Raw genomic sequence first — 26,455 nt, forward strand, 5'->3', positions numbered from 1 at the left:
AGGCTCTACGCATGCCCAACACGCGCCAAAATGGTCTTACTGCCCGACTACCGTGTGGCTCTTGCGGTAATTTCATTTTTAGCGCACGGCTGGTACGTGCATCTGAAAAATAATTTTTATAATAATTTTTATATTTAGATGCACATAGCGGACATGCACCAAGTGGCATCTGATGCGCGTAGGTCCTTACCACCCAAATTCTTTACCACTAGGTCTATGACTGGCAGTAAGGTCAGAGACCCAAAATAGACACGTGGCAATTTTGATTTTGCCGCATGTTCATTTTCAGGGAAAAAAGAGGCCTTTTTACAGGTGCGCTGAAAAATAATTCTGCATGCGCCCAAAACCCGCGCCTACACTACCGCAGGCCACTTTATGCCGCGGCTTAGTAAAAGGACCCATGACTGTCTGTCAAGAGGTCAGTAATCACTGGCATAGCATCTGTTTAACTTTAAGGAGATCATTTTGTAAAGCATTTTCCAAGTGTGAAGCATGTTTTACATATGGAAAACGGCATTTGTTAAGTTGCACAGCTGAAGACATGGATGTAAGTATGCATACCATGATGGTATGTACGTAAGTGTTGCCATACTGGAACAGACTGAAGGTCCTTCAAGCCCAGCATCCTGTTTCCAACAGTGGCCAATCCAGGTTACAAGTACCTGGCAAGATCTCAAAACAGTTCAATACATTTTCTACTGCTTATCCTAGAAATGAGCAGTGGATTTTTCCCAAGTCCATGTTAATAATGGCGTATGGACTTTTCAGGAAGCTAGCCAACCTTTTTTAAACCCTGCTAAGCTAACTGCTTTTACTACATTCTCTGGCAAAGAATTCCAGAGTTTAATCACACGTTGAGTGAAGAAATATTTTCTCCAATTTGTTTTAAATGTACTACTTTGTTGCTTCATTGCGTGCCCCCTAGTCCTAGTATTTTTGGAAAGAGTAAACAAGCGATTCACGTCTACCCGTTCCACTCCACTCATTATTTTATAGACAAAATTACTGCGGGACATATACACACACTTCAGATAGGGTCCCTTTTACCAGACTGTGGTAAAAAAGTGACCTTAGCGCATCCTTACGCAGGACATTCCCACGCACTAAGGCCATTTTTACTGCCATGTTAAAATCGCCAATTTTCTGTATTAATGGCCAGACACTAATTTTGTGTGTAAAAAATGTGGGAGAGCGACCAAGGATACCAGAAACTGGAAGATGTTCATTAGTAAACAACTTTATTAATAATTTGAAGACTCGACACAACGTCGTGTTTCGGCCGTCAAGCCTGCATCAGGAGTCTGCCTTACACAGTGCTGCGGAGCAATAATAATGACAAACCTTTGGAGATCACACAGCAGACTCTAGGGCAAAGTATTGCTGAGTAACATTGAAGATGATCCTTCAGGTGTGACGAAGTAGTCATACACCAATCCACAGCACATGCAGCACGAGGAACCCCCTTCCCCCTGACGTGGCCACGTTTCGCCCTCAGGCTGCGTCAGGGGTAAAACTAAAAGTCAGGGGTGATCAACATACCCCTTCAAAAAAAGCTGTGCTTGTTAACAGACACTGCTCTGTTGCACTTTGATCCAGAGCACATGGGTAGCATATGCCAATCTACAATTACTGCGGGATGCCGGATGCCTGAGTGTGCCCCACGATAAGGCATTTTTAGCTTTCTAAAAGGATCCCATAATTTGAGTAGAGTGGGGGTGGAGTTGCAATGTATGTGCATATTTCATAAATCACGTATGTGCTCATATAGAAGACACTTATGAATTTGTACATTCCTCGAAGAAGGTGAAATTTTGTGCATTAAAGCAACCTTTATAAAATAGGAAACATGTTTGGGCATTTCACAGATGCCCTTTTATAAAATTAGACCCCATTCTTCACATGTCTAACTTAGGGGCACGTTTACTAGGGGTCCTTTTACTAAGGTGCACTGAAAAAGAGCCTGTGGTAGTATAGGCGCGTGTTTTGGGTGTGCGCAGATTCATTTTTGAGCGTGTCTGCAAAAAATGCCTTTTTAAAATTTTTGCTGAAAATGGATGTGCGACAAAATCAAAATTGGCGCGCATCTATTTTGGGTCTGAGACCTTACCGCCAGCCATTGACCTAGCGGTAGGCGCGTCCGATATGCACATCTGAAAAATTATTTTTCATATTAGATGCACACCAAAATTGAAATTACTGCAAGAGCCACATGGTAGCTGGGTGGTAACTCCATTTTGGCGCGTGTTGGGTGTGCATAGAGGCTTATGCGGCTTAGTAAAAGGGCCCCTAAGCTGTGGTAAACACTAATACCTACTTAATAGAGGTTTAAACCTAGAAATACTTTTAAAACAAATAGGAGGAAGTTTTTTTTCACTTAACGAATAGTTAAACTCTGGAACTCCTTGCTGGAGGATGTGGTAATAGTGTTTACCGTATCTTGGTTTAATAACGGTTTGGACAAATTCCTGGAGGAAAAGTCCATAGTTTGCTATTGGGATAGATATGGGAAGCAACTGTTTGCCCTGGGATTTGTAGTATGGAGTGTTGCCATGATTTGGGTTTCTGCCAGGTACTTGTCACCTGGGTTGGCCACAGTTTGGAAAACAGGATATTGGGCTAGATGGACTATTGGTCTGACCCAGTATGGCTACTCTTATGTTCTTATCTTCTCTACCGAGGGGCGTGCTCAGGTGTTCCTCAGTAGTTTTGCCACCTTCATGCACTTCCCATGTGTTTTTGTACTGGGGCATGTTTGTGGGTGGAGAATAGATGTGTCCAGCACAAATCAGTGCAGCTACATCACTGCACGCTAAGCAATTAGCTTGCGATTAGCGCATGAGCCTTTACCACCTAGAAAATAAATGTAATTAAAGGCTCCCATGCTACTGGGAAAGTTATCATGCGGCCATTATTTTAAAAAATGGAAAATGTGGCCATTTTACCGTTGCGTTAAAAGAGGCCTCAGTGAGCGGGAAAGTCACGTGCAAGTCATAGCACAAACTCCTTTTTTTTTTTTAGTACAGCTTAGTAAAAGGGCCCCTTAAATATATACAAATATGAATATTTTCAGCAAAATGCTTATGTGCTGATTTAGAAAATTCATGTATAACAATAGAACCAATATTCATACATTGCAGTCAGTGTTTTTAAAAAAAATTTAATGCCAGTCAAAGTGTTTAAATATATTCCATCTCTTCAATGCCACTGTCTGGATGCAAGCAGTGCTGAATATATGTGAATACCACTGGCTCTATGAAGAGTGTTGATAGCCACTGTTCATATATCTTTGAGGCACTTTTACTAAGCTGTGTTAGGCAAAAATTGCATAATGAGGGATGCACTGAAATGTTCTGCATTAGGGAGCCCTTTTACAGAGTGGCGGTAAGCCCAACGCTCGCTCTTTCAGGACTACCGCCGGACCAATGTGGCTGCCAGCGGTAGTCCTGCCCTGAGCGCACATCATTTCCAGGGGAAAAAGAAAACTCTTGGAAATGGCTTGTGTGGCGGTAACTTGGCAGTAATCGGGCATCGCTCCGCACTGTCCAGTTACCTCCGGCTTAGCGTGGGAGCCCTGATCGCCATCTCAATGGGTGGTGGTAAGGGTTCCCCATCATATGGCCATGTAGTAAGAGGTGTCTTACCGCATGGCCATGTGAGTCTTTTTACCCGCTGCGGTAAAAAGGTTCCTGGCGCACAGGAAAAATAGCTCCCGCCAGGTAACCCCCATGCTAGAAAATCAGATCTGATTTTCTATAGCAAGGGAAATGGGACATGCTTGGGGCTGGAATGACCACCGGCACTTGCTTTGGGCTGGCAATAGCTCCAAATTAGCATTGGACTTACCGCCACTTTGTAAACGGGCCCCAAAGATACGACTGCCTTAATGCAGTCCTGTCAAAGTAGTCAAATCGTGGGAAGATTGTGAAAAACTTCAAGAGGACCTTACGAGACTGGGAGTCTAAATGGCAGATGACGTTTAATGTGAACAAGTGCAAAGTGATGCATGTGGGAAAGAGGAACCCAAACTATTACTACGTCATGCAAGGTTCAGCATTGGGAGTCATGGACCGAGAAAGGGATCTAGGTGTCGTCATTGATGATATGTTGAAAACTTCTGCTCAATGTGCTGCTGCAGCTAGGAAAGCAAATAGAATGTTGGGTATCATTAGGAAAGGGATAGAAAAGAAAAATAAGGATATTATTCTGCCGTTGTATCGCTCCATGGTGCGACCGCACCTCAAGTACTGTGCTCAATTCTGGTCACCGCACCTCAAAAAAGACATAGTGGAATTGGAAAAGGTGCAGAGAAGGGCAACAAAGATGATACAGGGGATGGGACAGCTTCCCTATCAGGATAGGCTGAAGAGGCTGGGGCTCTTCAGCTTGGAGAAAAGGCGGCTGACGGGGAGATATGATAGAGGTCTATAAGATAATGAATGGAATGGGTCGATGTGGAGCATCTGTTTACGCTTTCCAAAAATACTAGGACAAGGGGGGCATGCGATGAAGCTGCAGTGTGATAAATTTAAAACGAATCGGAGGAAATTTTTCTTCACTGAACGAGTAGTTAAACTTTGGAATTTGCTGCCGGAAAAGGTGGTTAAGGCGGTTAATTTAGCAGGCTTCAAAAAAGAGTTGGACGGCTTTCTGGAGTAAAAAGCCATAGAATGTTATTGAATGGACGAGGGAATACAGTATTTCTAGGATGGGCGGTACAAATTGCTTGTTCTTTTGGCCACTGTCGGTGACAGGATGCTGGGCTCGATGGACCCTTGGTCTGTCCCAGCATGGCGATGCTTATGTACCTTTGGGGGTGGAGTTAGCAATTGACTGGTTAAATGCTGACCTTGCACCTGGAATGCCCCCATAATAACCAGTTTCGAGTTGGGTGGTACTAACTTGTTAAATGCCACTGAATATGACCCGTTAGCCCAGAACAAGTGATTTAACCAGCCAGGAGCCATTTCTGGCTTGGTTAAATCACTTGGAATATTGACCCCCCCATGTATCTGTGTGATAAATATTTAATATGTAGAGCCACTACTTTTGTGATATTTATTACTGTTCAGACATCCGAGAAAGGACTATCATGTTAGAAAGCAGAAAAAAATTATTTATTATAAGAGAAATGTTTCATGTCTACAAGTGATAGGAAACCTAGAAATATTTTAGCTGAGTTATTATGAAATGAATCTAAATCTGACATGTAATTTAACTTTTTTTTCACACCTATAACAGAACTTCTGGGTGGATTTCCTTCAATGAATTGCTTTGTCTAATAATACTATAAAGAATGATGAATCATGTTTTGACAAAAATATGGACTAAATAATCATGGTAAAAGCTGTATTTGAAGAGTAATAATACAAACTAGGGAAGGGGGTGATGTTAAGTACAGGCTGCACATGCATAACTTTTAGCGCATATCAGACATGCAATTATATAAATGCCCATTTCCAAACAGAAAGCACCGCTTTACATGCAGAAATGTCTTTTAAAATTACTTTCAAAGAGGAGGAGTGTGGTAGCCGTGTTAGTCCACTCTTAAGGTTATCAATAGAAATCAAACAAAATAAAACATGGAAAAGAAAATAAGATGATACCTTTTTTATTGGACATAACTTAATACATTTCTTGATTAGCTTTCGAAGGTTGCCCTTCTTCGTCAGATCGGAAATAAGCAAATGTACTAGCTGACAGTGTATATAAGTGAAAACATTCAAGCATTACTATGACAGTAAAATAGATACCATTGGAGATTCTACATGGAATGTTGCTACTATTGGAGATTCTACATGGAATGTTGCTATTCCACTAGCAACATTCCATGTAGAAGGCTGCGCAGGCTTCTGTTTCTGTGAGTCTGACGTCCTGCACGTACGTGCAGGACGTCAGACTCACAGAAGCAGAAGCCTGCGCGGCCACATTGGTGATCTGCAAGGGCCGACTTCTACATGGAATGTTGCTAGTGGAATAGCAACATTCCACGTAGAATCTATAGAAATCAAACAAAATAAAACATGGAAAAGAAAATAAGATGATACCTTTTTTATTGGACATAACTTAATACATTTCTTGATTAGCTTTCGAAGGTTGCCCTTCTTCCTCAGATCGGAAATAAGCAAATGTGCTAGCCGACAGTGTATATAAGTGAAATTTTATTTTGTTTGATTTCAAAGAGGATAAATTTGTGACCTGCTACCGGCTTGCGTAGCAGGAATGGGCATAAATAATACCAGTTTTCTAAGGCAAAATATGCATAACAACTGTTTAAATGTAAGCTACATTGAACCCAAACTAATTTTTGGATAATTGTGGAATACAAGTGTGAATAAATAAATAAAGGGGTAGATTCAATAAAAAGCACCAAAATGTAGACGCTGGGATAATGTGCACTAAATATGAATTCTCAGGGCTGCCGAGAGACTGAGCCGGGCCCAGGGTAGGGCCACCGCTGCTGGGCCCGGGGCAGAATTGTCATCGCCGCCCACCTGCCTGCCCGCCTGAAGTGCTTTGGCTGCTTATAGAGAATGTGATTTCTTAGTGTTTCCTTTTCAAATTTTTGGTCCTTTATTCTGTAATTGGTGAAGATTGGTCTGTGTTCTATGAGTGACTGAAGTAAGAGATTTTAAAAATGTCAGTGTTTCCAAATTTTCCATAAGTATGAACATGGTTTACGTTGCGGCAGAACAGACTGTTTACTTAGAAATCCATCCTAAAGTTCACTCTAAGGCATTATTTGGTATACTCCTAAACACTAGTCACCACATGCCTAGTCCCCTCCCCCATGTTAACTGAGCCCCCCCCCCCCCCCAAAAAAAAAATGTCAAGTCTGGCTACGTTCCTGTTTGGACCTGGTGTTATTTTTTTACAGTGGTAAAGCACCTTTGTTTTCGGGTGCCCTTTTCTGATCATTGGGGAGAAACACAAAATGTCCTCATTTTATATGAGCTTCACTATCTGCGCTAAGGCCAGGTGCACTAGTTTGCTGCGCTAGACCCCTCTGATCATTCTGCGCTGGTAAATGCGGGCGCTAGTACAGCACTAACGACCTCTAGCGCCTACATTTACTTTTGATCATTGGGGCCTTAGTGTGTGCCATTTTGGAGCCTAACTGTGGACGCCATTCATTTATTTATTACATTTGGATCCCGCGCTTTCCCACTGAAAGCAGGTTCAATGCGGCTTACATAGTAATAGGAAATAGAGAATATTGTTGGAGAAAGTAAAGGTTAAATATAAGAGGTGAGTAGATAGAGATAGGCAATGGAGAAGGGAGTAAGGTAGGAGATACAGTCTAGGTCAGTGTCGTTAGGTAGATGGGTTCATAAGATTAGTCTGGGTCATTAGGATAGGCTTGCTTGAATAAATGGGTCTTCAGTGCTTTCCGGAATGGCAAATAGTCACAAATTGATCGGATAGGTCTGGGGAGGGCATTCCAGAGTTGGCTGCCTAGGAAGGAGAAGTTGGATCCATAATAGGTTTTGTATTTGATTCCATTGCAATTGGGGTAATGCAGATTGAGGTAATTTCGCGAAGATTCAGACGTTTCTGGTAGGAAGGTCAATCAGATTAAGCATATAGTCCGACGATTCACCGTGGATAATCTTGTGGATTAATGTGTGGATCTTGAAGTTAATTCGCTCTTTGATAGGGAGCCAGTGGAGTTTTGCACGAAGAGGAGTTGCGCACTCAAAACGTGATTTGCCGAAAATGAGTCTCGCTGCTGTATTTTGGGCAGTCTGAAGTTTTTTCAGGATATGGGCCTTGCAGCCTAAGAAGATACTATTACAGTAGTCGACATGGGTAAGTACCGTGGATTGCACCAAATTCCGGAAAGGTTTCTGGGGGAGATAGGGTTTTACGCGTTTTAGTAACCACATCATATTGAATTTACAGAATCTACTTCTATGTGCCTCATACACTTAGTAAGAGCCCCTAAATGAGGACATTTATTTATGAGGTCCTGCTTAAATGAATAGTGGCTGCATTTCACGCTATCCTGTTATGTCTAAGCCATACCCCTGAAATGCCTCTGATGTCCCCCTCCTTTATTGGTATAACTTTTGACCAAACAATGAGATATTGGTTTGATTCTGAATGCCACATCAGGTTAAGGTCATTTATCTAGTTTGGTATTTGTTTGACTCTTATTCGATGCTCTCTGGATGTTTGGCTATCTATCGTCTCTATCATTATAATTGTACTTCCTTTTCTTTTATTGTCATTTTAGCCTGTAAGCCACTTTCTTCTGCATGCCAGTTAAAATGGCATAGCAAATTTCCTCTAAATAAACAAATGAATAAATAAATATTCAGTCAAAAGCTATGTGTTGGTTAGCCCAAAATGATCAACTCAAAGAGTGGTAAAATCTGGGCTCAATGCATTTTAATTTTGGACTTTCCTGTGTGCTAAGCCCAGATTTAACATGGCACTTATGGAATTTTTAAAATATATATTTTATTGTAGATCATGTTGTCCTTAGTGCATGGCACTGGCATAGGGTTACATAAGAACAAAAGAGTAGCCATACTGGGTCAGACCAATGGTCCATCTAGCCCAGTATCCTGTTTCCAATAGTGACCAATCCAGGTCACAAGTACCTGGCAGAAACCCAAATTGTGCAACATTCCATGCTACAAATCCCAGGGCAAGCAGTGGCTTCCCCATGTCTTTCTCAATAGCAGACTATGAACTTTTCTTCCAGGAACTTGTCCAAACCTTTTTTTAAACCCAGATACGCCAACCGCTATTGCCACATCCTCCAGTAAAGAGTTCCAGAGCTTAACTATTCGTTGAATGAAAAAAGATTTCCTCCTATTTGTTTTAAAAGTATTTCCATGTAAGTCCCTTGAGAAAATCAATTTACTTCTACTACATCATTCAGGATTTTGTAGGCCTCAATCATAGTTCCCTCATCCATCTCTTTTCCAAGCTGAAGAGCCCTAACCTACCACCCCTATTTAGGAGGTGCTAGGAGCTCCCGCATTAACTTTGCATTATCCAGTTAGCGCTTGCTAATCATAACATGTTAGTTGGATAATTCAGGAATTCCCACACTCCACCTTTGACATGCCTCCTCCCAAAAATAATTTAAAAAAATAGATAATGAGCTGGTTAGCATGCACAAATATATTGAAACATGTTTTAACGCATTTCTGCAGTAGCTGGTTCTCCCACACTGACCTTGAGTTAAAGGCTTAATGCCCTGTAGTGAAAGAGCCCCTTGCACACTTAATTCTAAGTTAATCACATAATCACTTGGAATCCTGTATTCAGCTGATGGAGGTGAACGTTTGCTGACAGTTATTCCCAGATGTTCAAATCTGGGATCTGTGTGGGCTTTGACTTTGAATATCCGATTATTTTTAAGCTAGTTAACACATTGCCACTTAAGTTGATATTCAGCACTTAAGCGGCCATGAGCTTGCGCATACAAATAGCACAGACTTTAATGCAAACCCATTTATGCACTAAACCTAGCCACTTAAGGGCTGAATATCAGCACTTAAGTGGCCAAGCACTGACTCCACCCCTGGATCACCCCATCATAATCAGCTGTGAGTTAGGTGCTGAGAATTTCAGTGCACTTAACCAGTCAAATGGCGCTGAAAATTAGCGGCTAGTCCTGACCAAGCGATTTAACCAGTCAGCAGCAAGTTAAATCACTTTGAATACTGGCCCTTTTGTTTCTGTCTTACAGTCTGATGGTCCAATGATCAAAGGTAGAGGCCACTAGCGCTGGACTAGTGTCCGAATTTATCTCCCCCTTATGATCAGCAGGCTGACAGCACCCAAGTGAAGCAATAATGCAGAGATCATGTAAATTAGATTTAAATGAGCGCTGCTTATATCCTGCCCCTATAATCAGAGAACAGCACACTGATTGTAGGGGTGGAATAGCACCTTAACCCTATGCCAGCTCAGAGCTGGTGTTAGGGCTAAGGCTCTGTTCCCACCCCTCCCCCATCAGAGTCAGGCAGCCTGAGCTGTCACTGTCAGCCTGTGCTGCCACCATGTTCTGGCGGTCCATTGGACCCCCCCTCCAAAAATTGAGGCCTTGGTGGCCTAGTGCCCTCTCAAGCCCCTACAACCTCCCCCAAAAATAGCAATATGGGGGGCTGGAGGTTTAGTGGATCTCCATCCCCCCCGACCCCCCCCCCCCCCAATGCAAGGGCATGGGGGCTGGAGGGCTGGTGGATCTCCAGCCACCCTAACCCCAACCCAAATGCAAAACAAATCCCTGGTGGCCCAAGTGGGCTCTCACCTCTACCCCCCACCCACCCTGGTTGTGTAGCGGATCCCTCCTCCCCTACCTCCTTGTTGGAGGAGGGAGTATCACACTCCCTCCTCTTCAGCTCCGCCTTCAAAATGGTGGCGTTCAGGCCTGCCCAGTGCATCCTGGGATGCACTGGGTGGGGCTTCCATAAGCACTTCATTCCTATGAACAGAACTAATAGAATGCCTAAATTTGCATGTCATAGGGGCGTTATAGCCCTGCGTTGTTCCAGCTCTATTTTTAGAGCACTGCTTAGAAAAGTGCAGGGCTTCTGATCATGGGTGCATGAGTTACTGCAGAGTTTACAGTAAAAGTGTGATGAAAAGCCACCAGGGAAAGTAGCAGTATAAAGTGGTTGGACTGGGGTGGGGAGAGAGATGTCAAGTGCTGAGTCAGAGCAGCCTGTCCAGCCTTTGATAGTGGTGAAGTGGCTCTGGTCTGAGGTTGCATTTTGCAGATTTCATGCATGGGCAGCAGAGGTCTTTGATTTTAAGCAGCTCACTTCATTCTCCTTCCTTGCTCATTTACAGAACAAAAACATCTTACAGTTGACTACCTCCTGCCTGCCTCTTCCCCCTCCCCTGCCTTGCAGCTATCTGGTCTGACTCCAAACAGGTGATGGATCATTCCATTTTCCCTGGCAATAAAGGTCTCACTAAAGGACTGGTTCAGATTTCAGCTGAACACTAGAGAAGAGAGTTGGAAAGAACAGCTGTAGAACAGAAGTCATCAGAGAGAGAGAGAGAGAGGGGGGGGGGGGGGGGGGGGAGGTGGGCTGAAAATCCACCCGGAGTGAGGAACCCATAAATTGTAACAATTATAATAAGTAAGCACACCATCATAACTCTTGAATCCAGGATTAAGGACAAAGACTGCCTCAACGGAGTGCTCACTAAACAGCACAATCATTCACTCCCTCTGCTCCTGCAATTAAGGCAATTATAAATTGAGGTGGATCAGCCAGGCTGACAATGTTAATGCCGCTAGAAAATATTAATGTGATTTTCTCACTCTATATGTCATGTAGCAAGGATTTCTTAAAAATGGAAAACATGAATAATATGTAATACTGAATTCTTTCATGCAAAGTACCTTAAGGAAAATGTTTTACATATTGAAAATCCCTATTTTATTACAGAAGACCATGGCAGTGCCCACTGGATGCCTCTAACATTCCATAAATAGTCTAGCCCAGTCTTTTTTTAAATATTTGCATTTAGCTCACTCCTTTTCAGAAGTAGCTCAAGACGAACAATAGGTGTTTCCCTGTCCAAGGAGGGCTTGCAATCTAAGTTTATACCTGAGACAATGGAGGAGTGACTTGTCCGATATCATGAGGAGCAGCAGTGGGATTTGAACTGGGCTCCCTGGTCCTCAGCTGGGTGCACTGGCCTCCAGGCACCCATTCACTGTTGGTTGTGGCTCTTGTAAAATTCAGCAGGAACTGGTCAGAGTTTTTGTTTGTTTTTAAACTAACAGCAGCATGATCCAAGAGGTATCTGGTACTGATAGAACTATTCAAAACTGAAGAGCGAAGGTCAGAGGAGATAAACCAGTAATCTATTCTCGTAAAAGAATCGTGGACAGCAGAGAAAAACGAGTAATCTCTCTCTCTGTCCCATGCATAGTTCACCATATATCAATTAGAGCTAAGTCATTTTTATTTTGAAAGATATTTTTGCTGATGGAGTTAGGTTTAAAATTACATTTCGATTTATCTAAAGCGAATAAGGGACATTAAAATCTCCACCCGTCATGAGCTGAATCGGGTCCCAATATTCAATGCCAGAGCCTATACGGGTACTGGCACTGAATAACCAGGTTCTGTGTGCGCTCTGGCCATGTTCAAAATACATCTGATCATTGCAATATTCAGCCTTCTGCCTGGTTAGATAACTGAATGGTGAGCTGAATGTCAAGTAGCTCCTTCTAACCCCTCCTCAAAAAAACTTTACCCCTCCTAGATCCTCCACCCCTGGGCCCACCTGGTGGTCTAGCAAGTAGTTGGGGGAGGAGCGATCCACACTCACTCCTGCCCATGGGAGATCTGAGCTCAAAATGGCTGCTGTGACCTCTAGCAGTAATCTCATGGTACTGCTGCTAAAAGTCATGGAAGCCATTTTGAGATCAAATCCAACATGGGCAGGAGTGAGTGGAGATGATTCTGTGACAACTACCCTCCAGAGCACCAGGAATGCTAAGGTAGGCCTGGGGGACCTACAGGGTAGTGGATGATGGGGGTCTGAGATTGGGGCTGTTCAAGGGAGAATCAAGAGGTAGGGTAAGATCAGATGGGGGGTTTGGGAGTAGAAATACTCTTGAGGAGAGTTGGGGCTCAGGAGTGAAGATATGTGGGGATGAAGAGGGGTTCATGAAGGGAAATACTCTTGTGGGGAGTGAAGGCAGGGAGATACTCTTGTGCAGGGGAGCAAGAAGGGAAATGCTCCTGAGGGTTTGGAAAGATGATCAGACAAATATTTAAGCCTATATTTAGCCCACTTACCTGATTAGCAAATCAGGTAAAATTAAGACAGCCTTTTTGCTGTCCTCTCTTTACCTCGTTAGCTAACCAGGTAGTAAGCTGTATGTCACCACTACTCAGATAGTGCCAAGACGCTGTATGTCACCACTACTCAGATAGTGCCAAGACGGTCACAGATAATATTCAGCAGCACTACTCACTTAAGTACCACTGAATATTGGCAGATGACCAGCTCAGTGGGGTTTAACCAGGCAGAAGCCTGTCCTGCCCATTAAACCCGTTATAATATTGGGCTCTTAGTAACATATGTGTGTGTTTGTGTGAGTTTATCTGAGACCATTTGTTTATTTTGAAGAGGTCAGTGTTCTACCATTAGACAATAATAAGCATTGTCTGCTCCCCAATTAGGCCAAGATTCACACTGGCAACCTGTGGTCCAAAAAACATGTGAAGGGTAAGTTTTTAACAGGGCACATATACATCTAGGTTGTGCCTGTATTATAAAAACATATCTGCCTAGTGCCTTAATGAAATAGCCCCCCCCCCCCCCCCCAACTCCTGCACAATATTACATCTGCTTTGAGGTGGGATGAGATTGATCTTATATTGTATGCACTATTAAAAATCAATTCAAATATTGGAGTGGAGGAGTAGCCTAAAGATTAGAGCAGCAAGCCAAGTTCAAATTCCACTGTGGTTTCTTGTGCTCTTGGACAAATCATTTAACCCTCCATACCTCAGGCACAGAATTGAATCCAATGGTAAAAAAAAAAAAAAAAAAGCTGAACTAAGGAGCATTGATTTACCACAGAAGTCACCAACCTGTGGTTGCTGACTCCCATGGAAAAAGAATAATGCTGCTTGCAAACCACCTTACAAGCAGCATTATTCCATTGTCTTGGAGCAGAAAAGCCCTTATATGGAAACATAACTCCTAGTGGTAGTACCGCAAGACTGCCACTAGAGGTTGCCGGTGCCATTTTGGATCCTGGTAATCTGCATGGAGCATCAGGTACAACAATAGCAATAAAGGGGGGGAAATAACCTGAGGGAGGGTAACCTGCACAGAGCAGCAGGTTCAACCCTGGACACCTTTCTAGGCAGACTGGATGGACCGTGCTGGTCATCATCTGCTGTCATTTACTGTATTACTAAGTTTCGTGCATACCTCAGTGGAATTTTATAAATTGTTGATCTACATGTTCATCACACATAACATTACTCCCTAAATTTGGAGTTTTAAATGTGATATTTGAGAATGAGCACAAGAGAGAACTTTCTTCCAACTTGATTTCACACGCAGCAGTTGGTTTCTCATATTTGCGATCCAAATAGCATCACCACCTGTGCTCCCAAAGGATAAATAAGCTATTTATGGATTATGCTCCTTAACTTAAAAGTTATTGACACTATTAAGCACAATAGGCCTCTAGCACTGTGCCAGGTTAATCTAAAAGATTATGTCAAACAACTAGCTGCAATCTTTATCATTCTGCATTTTTATTGAGGCTGTAAGAGCTTAATTAAAAAAAAAAAAGCCAGGAAATGTTACAGCAGAGTGAGACAACTGATGTGCAGAAAGCATCTTTGAAAGAATGTATCTTGCAACATAAAACGTTTTAGAGAATTAATACACTGCCAGGAATAGGTCAGGTACAGAGACAATAAGGGTTAATATTTAAAGCCATTTGTCGGGTTAACGTTGGGAACTAACCAAATAAATGGCTCCTTCTAAGATGAGGGACAAATTGACTGATCAGGTGTTGGTTGGACAACTTGATGTCTGAGCAAAATTTAAGTAGTTGAAAGGAAGACTTGGAGGTAGGCAAGGGACACTGTTAAATGTTAGCACTAAACACTGGAGTGCTTTGGTTATCTGGCTAATTTTAAGCAGGTTATTCAGATCACATAAATAGTGAGCATGTGTTAACCACAAAAAAGATCCCTGCCTAACTTTGAGGGTCCTTTACTAAGTGGCAGTAAGCCCAACGTGGGATTACCAGTCTCTAAACTGGAAGCACTGCCGGGATACCGGTAGATCCCACCCCCAGTGTGCGTCATTTCCGGTGCTATAAAAATATGTCTATTTTTGTCACCATATAGCCCCTAACGTAGCCCTTTTGGGCGAAATATGGCCTGTGTCAGGTATTTTATTTGTTTGAGACTCTACTATAAAGAATACTTTGGACAGTTTACGGATCTGCTTTTTTTAATGTTCACACTGCTGTCTTCAGCAGCCTGGTGCTGGGGGAACCACACAGGGAGGAAATTAGTTAATTCAACAGGTGTGTAATATGCCATCATGAAAACATGCCATCTCCTCCTTGGAAACATTAGGGCTACAATGAGGGTCGAAAATGGCATCTAAATCTTTCCATTTAGACATCATTCTTTACAAAACGTCCAAATATATATAGGTCATGATCAAATTCCACTTGTCTCCATCTAGAATGTCCTATAAAAACATCCATCTCAGGATTTTCAACCTTCCATGGCAGTCCAAAAGAATCTCCCTACTAGGAAGTGGAACTTTAGCCCTGCTCAGGTGAAACTCCTAGTGAAGGAGGTAGTGGCACACCATGCCACTCTTTGCCCCTAAAGGGCAAAGGGTTGGGGTGTACTGTGATGAGTGAGCTGTCTTAGACACTTTTCCCTCTCTCCCTCGTCACCCTGGTTGCCAAGGTAAGCAGTGGCTTTATGGTGGAAGACTGTGTAAGGTGGAAAACCTGACAAGGATCTCATAAGTGGAACCGGCTAAAAGCAGATCTAAGAAGTGTAATATTCTTTTGAAGCCCTGGGAAGGGTGAATCCTGGGCTGGAGTCTCATAGGGAGGAAGTGGGCAAAGAAGTCTCAATATCCCTCACTGCATGGGAAAGCCTAGAGCAGGAGAACCTGAGTAACCAGGGGGCATCACAGGGTAGCCACATTCCAGGACCTTCCTGACCAGTCTCCCACAGAGGAGAGAGAACTACCTATGATACAGAGTTAACTGAGGAATGGAAGCCTGGTTGGAAATGCTGCCTGAAAGGACCTTTGGGAAGGAAAGCCTTGTGAGCAGAATTGTACAGCGCTGCATAACCCTGGTAGTGCTTTATAAATGTTAAGTAGTAGTAGTAGTTTATGCTTTGGCAAGGTTGAACATTTTCAAAGGTACTGGATACCTGTTTTCAGAAGGAAGTTAGATACTGAGAGAGGGAAAATCAGCTCAATGATTTTTTTTTATTTTGGTGTTTTCTTTTAATTACCAGCCTGGGGTTGAGGATGATACAGGAAGAATTAAAAGAGTGTTCGTACCATCCACGGTGTGGAGGCTGTTAGGCTAAAGACTCCAAGGCCGATATTCAAACTTCAGGAGTTAGCCTGGCTAACTCCCAAGGTCAGCACTAAACCCGGATATTCACTCTGGGCCATTTCCGGTGATCGGCATAAAATATCCAGTTTATTTTTGGCCGGTTTGAACATAACTGGCTAAGTCGATATTCAGACATAGCTAGCTATGTTTAGGGTTACCATATGACTCCAGAAAAAGGAGGACAGATTGAGCCAGTCTGGGTTTTACTTCCATTGCTTTCAATGGAAGCAAAACCTGGACTGGATCAATATGCCCTACTTTTTCTGGAGCCATATGGTAACCCTATGTTCAAACCAGCCAAAGACATCCCACGTATTCACACAGCCAAATATAGCTGCTAAAGCGGGGCTGAAAATTGTTGGCAATATACAGTGGGAATTAGCTAGCTATCCCTCTGGCTGGTTAAATACTTGAATATTGGGGGGGGGGGGGGGGGGGGGGGCGTCCCAGGGGGGGGGGGGGGGGCGTCCCAGTCTTTCTTTCAAAGAAGCTAACCTGGTTTACTTTTTGAAAGAAAATACCCTTATAAATACTCTTATTCCTTGTTGGAGTGTAATTTGCATAAGCTAGTGCTCTAAAAAGACTGTTCTTTTACCTAGTTCTCTTTGTGAGAGAGAGAGAAAGAGAGAGAGCAAGCAAGCTTAGGAAGTTGAGTGTATCAATATAAAGCCTCCAAGAAGTGGTGATCAACTTTCAAGAGAAGAGAGTTGATATTCTGTTGTTTCACCTTAAGTGTATCCAGATGTATGGACTTCTGAATGGAGTTCTTGATTCTTTTAATACTGAAGGGTTGGTGACAGGTACCTGGCAGCTGCTCCTAATTTCTGAGGGGTTGGCTTAGGACCTCATCACATAATTATGAGAGTGGTATGATCATGTGACCAGCAAGCCTGAAGGGAGGGCTTGAATCTGGGGGTCATTGCATTGCTTTAGTAGCTGCGAGGAGCCTGTTTCCTGAGTCACCTGGGAAAGAAGAGATGGCATCCAGGAAGAAAACACCAACAGCGGTCACAGTAGCAGTATCAATTGCTGTGCAGCCAATATTTACTTTGGATTTGTCCACCGTGTGGGAGACGTTTTGACTTTTACTATGGTGTTTTCACACCATCTATTTGAGTTTGTTAGCAGCGCTGTTTTTAAACGGGGTCACCTCCCCTCTTTTTTTGTATTTGCCTGTGAGAGCATTTGAAAACTTGGACCCCTGAGGCAGGGGTTGTTATGCCGAAACATGGCCCATGTTTGGTCTTTATGAATAAAAGGACTCTCGATTGTTCCAGTCTTGAAGTCCCTGCTGTGCTTTTTTCTTTTGCTGCCTGTGGTAAACTACCCCATCTTAACAGTAGCCCACATTGAAAACTTTCCTGCCAAAAGCTGTTAACTTACATTCTTTATATTTTACTCTCATCTCAGTAAATTCCCATCCACACGATGAAGCTTAGGCATCGCTGCCCTGGAAAAGCACTGGGATCATGACCTTAAGAGAGTGGTGAAGAATCACCCGGGACATTCCCATTCCAACTGATAAAAAGCAGGATGTGAAGAAACCAGACATATTAGTAACAGAGAAAAGAACATTTAAACAACATTGATCATAGAGGTGTCAGTCCCAAGCAATTACTCTATGAATTGTGTAGAGCGAGAAAGGTCCTCAAATATCAAGAAATGCAGTCTGAGACCAAGAAAATGTGTCAGGAAGATACAGAAATATTTCCCATTGTATCGGGAGCCACAGGCTTGCTTAAAGGGACTGAAAGGTCATGGATTTGATATTCTGCCTTTCTGTGGTACAACCAAAGCAGTTTACATTAAACCAAATTTGTAAGCACACCTGGGTAAGTTGCTTCTTCATGTAACATCTCATGAACTCTGGAGGGAAGCTCTCTTTGGCATGATTAAAGTAGTACAGTGAGCATTAGCAATAAATTTGAGAGACTGCGATCATATGGAGGAGTGGCCTAGTGGTTAGGGTGGTGGACTCTGGTCCTGGGGAACTGAGTTTGATTCCCACTTCAGGCACAGGCAGCTCCTTGTGACTCTGGGCAAGTCACTTAACTCTCCATTGCCCAGGTACAAATAAGTACCTGTATATAATATGTAAGCTGCATTGAGCCTGCCATGAGTGGGAAAGCGCAGGGTACAAATGTAACAAAAAAAATAAATAAATATGCCACATACCCTGGAGTAAGAGTGAGGTTCATTACTGTCATGGTATACACAAAACTAACCCTTGCCCCCCCCCCCCCCCCCCCCAAATAATCACTGCTTTATTCCAAGCTCCTTAAAGTCACTCCTTTGTTCATGATGCAGACCTTAACTGATATTTAATTTTCCCCCAAAGACCCCTCGTGACTTACCTTTTACCAGAAACTCAAGCAGGAAAAGAAAAATAAGAGTTATGTGAAATCACAGATGTCTTCAAAACATGAAGAGAGAAGGCAGGGAAATCGATAAGCATGATTGCTATCCTTCGTCCACTGTAAAAGTGTCAGAGAGGGACATTATTCATCTCTGCCAGTGAAAATTGCATTATAAAATGTTGTTGAAGCAGGAAGGGACTTTTGATAGCAACACAGGACCCCATTGTTCATGGATGAGCAAGTTGCTGAAGCATTAAATCATGCTGGTAGCATATTTCTAGAATCATATGAAAATGCTGCACTCTATCTCTCTGTGAACTTTCAAACTCGATAAGAAGCCTTTTTATGGTGAATTCTTGGTTCCATACGAAGGGAACTAGAACGGATGGAATGGATAGAAACTCTGTGTGGCCACAGTTCAGACCAATATTGTTGATGTGTTTTGTGTCTAAAGAAACTATACAGTCCAGAAAAGGCTAAAGTAATTTTCCACATTGCCTATTTCAGTTGGATATCTCAAGAGATTTCCCAATATGGGGAGTAATTATAAAAGGAGCCACCTCATTTTTTGGCATAAGAACATGTGTAAATCTGAACAGTTTAGTCATTTATGCAGTAAGAGGCCCCTTATGGGTGCAAATGACCTCTTACATAATACTGACTAATGTGAAAATACACAGAAGTTTCATGGAGGAGTGGCCTAGTGGTTAGAGCACCAGTCTTGCAATCCAGAGGTGGCCAGGTCAAATCCCACTGCTGCTCCTTGTGATCTTGGGCAAATCACTTAACACTCCGTTGCCTCAGGTACAAACTTAGATTGTGAGCCCTCCTGGGACAGAGAAATATCCACAGTACCTGAATGTAACTTACCTTGAGCTACTACTGAAAAAGATGTGAGCAAAATCTAAATAAATAAAAGAAATGGTATGTACTGTTACTGTGGGCATATACAGGGATGGAGTTTGGGCAGAGAAAGAGTAGAGTCCACACTTATATGCATACTGGTAAATATTCAGCTGTTAGTGTGTTTTTAAATGCCAGCTAAGTTAGACATGGATATTCAATGTTAGGCCATGTCCAGGCACTGGCATTGAGTCTTACTGGACTGCAGCTGGCTGTTTGAGCTATGAGGGTTATGACTAATATTAAGCTGAGATCTGCATAAGATATTTATGCAAAACCTGGCTGAATATCAGCTGAGACTTCCATAAGTGCACTCTCAGTTTCTCCCTTCCCCTACCCCACCAATTCCAATCTTTCTTCGTATCCCTCCCTGTGATCAGACCCCCATCTTGAACTCCCTATGATCAGACCTCCTCTTCGGTATCCCTCTGACATCAGAGCATCCGTCTGAAATCACCCTTCCCATGAGATCAGACTCCCTCCATGGGGTCTACTTTACATCCCTGGTGGTCCAGTGGGGTATCCCAGGCAGGAACAGATCTTTACTCGCTCATGCCTCTACTGGCTTCATTGGGTAAGATGGAAGGCTGACCTCTAGTGGAAGTACTATGAGATAATTGCTAGATCTCATGGCAACCATTTTACTCAATAGAGCCACTAGGAGCAGGAGCGAGTAGGGGTTATTCCTGCTCAGGATACCCCACTGAACCACCAGGGGTATAAGAAAGGCTCTGGGGGAGGGATTTGTTCTTGGGGGAAATCTCTGTTCTCGGGTGGGGGAGTTTGGAAAAGGAAAGCAAAGCATGAGCTCTGGTACTTCCTCAGTATTCAGGATCTTCCTTTAGGACAAAACATACTTGATTAGCAGGGTTTGGGCAATATGCAAATTAGGCTCTTATTCTGTCCTAGCCTTATGCAAATCAGTCCTTTGTAGCCTCCTCCAATCAACTCTGTGAGGGTAATTTTCCTTAAATACATTTCTCTTGTTATGTTAGTAGGGATTTATGTCTCGCCAACTCTCTAAATGGAGATTCAAGGCGCGTTACAACCAGTATAAATAAGAGGCTGACTACAGAACATCAGGAATTATACAGATGCAGAGAAAAAACATAATCATTACATGCAACATTACATACCAATGTTGAACTGAGCCCTTTCTCTGGAGAACTAGGAACTCAGTTAGAGAAGCTTCCACCCCTTGGACAGGACAATAGTTCAACATCACCTTACAGTCCTGCCCTCCACCCCCGGCTGTTAGTCTTAGTTCCAATCAACAATGTCTTTACTCCAAAATTGCAGTTCAACACAGAGTTGCAATGTTATCCCACAGTAACCCATCAAAGTAAGCACCTCTTCCTTTGCTTAGGAGTTCCCATCCTAGGACTGTGAGTATTCCTTCCATCTTCTATAGTTACTGGTAGGACTCTTTCCTTCTCTTCCAGGTCCACTCCTTCTGCCTGCTTCATTCTAGGGAGTGCTTTTAAAACTCACCAGGTTCTAAACCCTCCCTCTACTTCTCCATACCTACAGAGACGCTAGCCTCCGTCCCTTTCTAAAAAGGTCAATGAACCCCTCCTTTCCAGTTAGGTCCCATGTCTTAAAGGGGGAATGTCATTCCTTTCACAGGTTCTAGGTTTTTACCTGGGACAGAAGTATATAGGGCTCCCTCCCGTGCCCACTCTAAGAAAGGACACCACCGGTGCCTATCACAACCTACATCAATGTGCCAACATTTATGCGTGCCCATTACAACAGGTCATGAAAATGTTAGCACCTAAATACGGGTCTCTTTTACAAAAGCTACAGTAAAAGGGGCCCTGTGGTAGCATCAGCATGTGGATTTGCCACGCGTCAAGGTCCACTTTTACCGCAGTACAACTGCTCATGTTATAAAATATTACTGATCACAGGGCCTCAGTAAAGACATCTTTCTCACTCCATTTCCTGGCTGAGACTGGGGAAAATCCAGTACCTGGCTAGATTTATACTCTAGGGCCAATCAAAGCTCAGAGCACCAACTTTGAAAGTATCTGACCAGTGGTACTGCAAATTGCCTTTCCACAAGCTTAAACTGGAAAAGAGAAAGTCTTTTTCTGCAACAGCTGGTCAATTAGGAGAAATACACTTCAGGAAATAATTCAGATCACAGGCTTAGAAACCCACTGTTTCCTCACAAGCTGCAAAATCTCACAGCTCTTATTGTGTTTTTTTTTTTAAGGAATTGGCCATGTGATAAGTGAACTACTTGCCTTGCAGTTATTTCACAGGGGAGCCCTTACCACCACCTATTTCTGCAGTACCCTATTTTCATACACTAACCACATGTTAAGGGCTTAACGCCCTTTTGTAAAAAGGCCCCTTAATTTATTGATACTTGTATATCAGCTATCATGCAATTCAACATAGAGGTTTTGTACAAAGATGAAAGAAAAGAAGGGAGTAAAAAGGAACTCAAAATGAGAGAAATCAAGCAAGAGCAAAGGGAAAGAGAAGGGCATAAAAACTTGCAGCTGGTCCCATCATAGGCAATATACATCAGTGCTGCTGCTGGCATTTTTAAAACAGACTGACTGTAGTGCTTGAATGCTCACCCGAGTTATTTTAGAAAGGCTGCTACTTATATTTGCGTTATGGTAGCACACACAGATTTGAAGTAGGTATTCAGGTCACATGGATCTTCCATGTATTTGTGTCTACCATATTTTAAAAGGCAATACATAGTAACATAGGGCCCAATATTCACAGCGATTTAAGCAGGCCTAAAAGGCTCTGGCCTGTTTAAATCACTCTGAGCTGCCCAACCACCTAAATTCAGACCAGGTTGTGCCACTGAATATCGTCTCTGACCACTCACCAAAATAGAGAGCAGGTCAGGAACAGCACTAAAGTGGAGTCTGGGGTTATGTGGGTGCTGGCAGTATTCATTGATGGCACCCACATCGCCCAGCGGCCTAATTTAGGACAGCTCAAAAGCTGTCCTAAATTAAGCCACTGAGCAATGCAGGTGCTGGCACTAAATATTGGGCTGGCACATGCATACATTTTTTAAAAATCTGATCCTGCAAGCCCTTCCTACCTCTGACAAAGCCCCCTCCTTCCCTGCCACCTCCCCATAGCCCTAAGCAAGAAACTAGTCATCCCTTTCCCCAGAATGCCCCCACCCCAATTCCCAGCCATCCCGGTAGGTCCCCCATGCCTACCTGTATCCTTTGTGGTCGTTGGGAAAGGAGTGCAGCTCCCTCACTCCTGCCCCTTGCAGCACCCTTCCAAAATGGCTGTTGTGACCTCTCGCAGGCTGAGGGAGGGGACATGGAAGGAGGGGGCTCAGATGACCAGATTTTTAAAAAAGCTATGCGGGTACAATCCCCATATTCAGTCGGAGCCCAAAACTAGCCTCCAGTATTCAGTACTGGTGCCCAGACATGGCCTGGCACTGAATATCAGGGGCTAATTTAGCTGGCGATGATCAGCATTTAAAAATAAATTGAAAGCTGCTGGCTGAATATCAGGGGAATAGTAAATGTTAGCATTAAAGACCTGCACAGGCCATCCAGTCTGCCCAACAAGGTGTCCAGAGTTGAATCTGGCACTCTGTATAGGCCCCACTTTGTAATTAAACATTGGTATATTTAGGTGCTCATTTTCAAAGTACATAGATTTTTGTAAGTCTATGTGCTTTGGAAATGAGCACCTTAATCTCTGTACTAATCGATGTCAGGATTGCTGGACATACTTAGATTAATATGAAACCAGCTTCTGATAACTACCCCCTCCCTCAGGAATCCCTAAGGATGGCAGATGGACCAAATGTTGCCCAGCTGCCTGCTAGCCCTTTGTTTCTCAAATACCCCTTACCTTTGTCCTCTCTGGGCATCTGGGACCAGGGCTCTCTGAGAACAATGAAAGCCAGAGAGATAGGCTCCAAAACTAGGGACCAAAGATTAAAACTTGTGAAAGTGCTCACCTTCCTTACATCAGGAAATTAAACTGGAGTTTGCAAAGGAAATAGCTGAGAAGGAAAGAAGTTACTTGATCCCTCTCTGTTCCTGTTAGGTATGTAAGTCAGAGCACATGGCTCTGCTCGTTCTTCTTTCTCTGCACTTCCACATCTCTAGCCACCAGAGCACCTGGCTCTGGCCCCCCTTCTCCTTCAGCCCTACCCCGAGGCTCTCCCTCTCTCTTTTCCTCTGAACACCCCTATCCTTACCTCTCTCTCCCTGATTCCCATCTACACACACACACCGATACAGCATTATAATATTTACCTGTATTAAGTGCTGTGAGCCTATATATGTAAATACAATATATACAAACCCGTGTGAATTGTGTATCCTTGGGAACCCACTGCCTGTACGGACTGGACCAGGGACCATAACTGGACAATGAATGCTGACAATCAACACACAGTAAAGCTGACACACTAGCTAACTAGTGCGTAAACACCCTCAGACACACCCCCTCAGCTAAAAAAAAATAAAAAATATATTTTTTAGAGTGTGGTTAGCGCATACACATTTGAAACTTCCCATAGGATGCCTTAGTACACCTCACAGTACTCCATTTCAAGCTGCAGTAAGCATGCAAGAAAAAAAATCACCAGTTTTATGTGTATCACAACTTACATATGCCAAACTCCAAGGACCCTGTTTACTAAGGTGCACTAGCATTTTTAGTGCGTGCTAAAAAGTTGCATGTGCTAAACACTAGAGACACCCATATATTCTTACGGGTGTCTCTAGCGTTTAGTGTGTGCTAATCATTATTTCATTACCGATCGGTATTTCAGTTCTGTAGGTATTCCTATATCAGATAATCGCAAAATAGCAATTATTCTGGACTCGTTTGCTCAGGGATATGACAGTACCTAATTGACTCTTAGGTTCTGCTGACTGGCTGCACCAGTGAAAGGGAAAATGCCACAAATGGGAATATATTATTTATTACAGATATAAAAATAACAATGTAGCAAAATGCAAAGCAATTTACTACAAAAATCCTGATTACCAATAGATATTGTGACAAAGCTAGCACTGGGGCCCCACAGAGAAGCAGCTAATCCCCAAACTACGGTTCCCAGAAGCCCTTGCAAGCAGGAGAGAGTAGGGTATCCCCAAAAGGGTGGAACAGATTTCCAACCCCAGCAGGGGGAGCAGTGGCTCAGTGCTAGGGGAGCCAGTTACTCCCTTCCCCACTAGAGGGAGAAGGGGAGGTGAAGCTCAGTCCCTTAGCTGAATCGCCAGTATATAATTCCCTCCAGCTGTGAGAGGAAGGGGAGATTTCTGGGTGGCTCCCAGCCACCAGGAAGGAGAGGAAACTGATGGAGAGAGAAGCTGCCATGGAGTAGGTGGAGGATGGGAAGGCCTGCCACTGGAGCTTCACTGGAGGGGAAGAGTAAGCTGCCTATGTTCAGAACTCTGCTGCACGTCTCATATTCCGCCAGAACCGATATACTCATATCACCCCTCTCCTCAGGTCACTTCACTGGCTTCCGATCGGATACCGCATTCAATTCAAGCTTCTCCTTCTTACCTACAAATGCATTCAGTCTGCTGCCCCTCACTACCTCTCTACCCTCATTTCCCCTTACGTTCCCGCCCGTAACCTCCGTTCACAGGATAAATCCCTCCTCTCAGTACCCTTCTCCACCACCGCCAACTCCAGGCTCCGCTCATTCTGCCTCGCCTCACCCTATGCTTGGAACAACCTTCCTGAACCCTTACGCCAAGCCCCCTCCCTGCCCGTCTTCAAGTCTTTGCTTAAAGCCCACCTCTTCAATGCTGCGTTCGGCACCTAACCCTTACCGTTCAGTGAATCCAGACTGCCCCAATTTGACTGCCCCTATCGGACCGACCGTTCACTTGTCTAATAGATTGTAAGCTCTTTGAGCAGGGACTGTCTCTCTTTGTTAAATTGTACAGCGCTGCGTAACCCTAGTAGCGCTCTAGAAATGTTAAGTAGTAGTAGTAGTATGGAGTGTGAGAATGTAAATGTAGCCCTGTCCAGCACATGAAGGCAGTGTGAGAGGCCACAGGGGTGTGGTGCTGTGAGGTAGGAGAAAAGCTGCCAGCCCTGTTTGGTACAGGGTCCTCCTGGGTGCTGTGAAGAAGACAGGGGCATTAAGTAGTGGTTTCCTTTGAAGAGACTGTTTGTGAAAGGGTTGAATTATTGGAATGTATAGAACAGCAGGCTGAACTTTGACTGAGCCCTTCTGAGGGAGAGGGGAGGTAGTGCAAAGGAAGTGGGCCTGAACTGTTAAGGAACTGAATGTTGGCTGGAATTGTGAACCCGGCCTGAACCCTGTTTGTGAACTGCATTTCAATTTTGAGAGTGGAACTGAATTGAGAATAAAGCACTTTTGCCCTAAGTCCGTCTGGCAGTCTGGTTCTTTGCTGGAAACCTGTGAGCCTAACCGGGCTGCCGGCCCCAACCTAGAGTGGAGGAAGCGGACCCCTTTACAATATATAAATAAAGATATATGATTATACCACTAATATCCTAAGAAGATTATGAGAAATTACACCTATGATATATCCTGAGAAGAATACACTCTTAGCAGCAATGTAAAGCTGAAAACCACAAGTCCTCTTATAATCAATCAGTAACAGGCAATCACCATAGACTATCTAACCCCTGAACCATAGGAAGAATAATCTCACTGTTCTCATGCTGTCTGTAGGTTTCAGACTTCCGGTGATGAATCAAATTCCTCCTTTTAGACTCCAGCAGAGTACCTGCGAGTCTATTCCAGAGCAGGAATAAAATTCAAGGTCATTGCTCTGTACACTGATTACACAATCTTTGGGGAAAATCACCAAGCTGCGGCTCGACTTGACCTTGTCAGCTCTGAGCACAAGGAATTCTGTTCACTGGTGTTCAGGCCAAAAGTCAGTATATCCAGCTCCTCTGAGAGAGAGATGTATACACCAGGAAAATCTTCTCTTCTTCCTCTCTTCTCTGCTGAAGTCGCTTTTCTGTCCCACTCCCATTCTTGGCTTGTTCGCGGTCAGGTGGCATAAGGACCAATCACCAACCGTGTATCTCTGTCTCTAGCAGATAGCTCACGGTCATGACAAAGGCTTGC

This window comes from Microcaecilia unicolor, chromosome 11 (assembly GCF_901765095.1).
Source record: "Microcaecilia unicolor chromosome 11, aMicUni1.1, whole genome shotgun sequence".
NCBI lineage: Eukaryota > Metazoa > Chordata > Amphibia > Gymnophiona > Siphonopidae > Microcaecilia > Microcaecilia unicolor.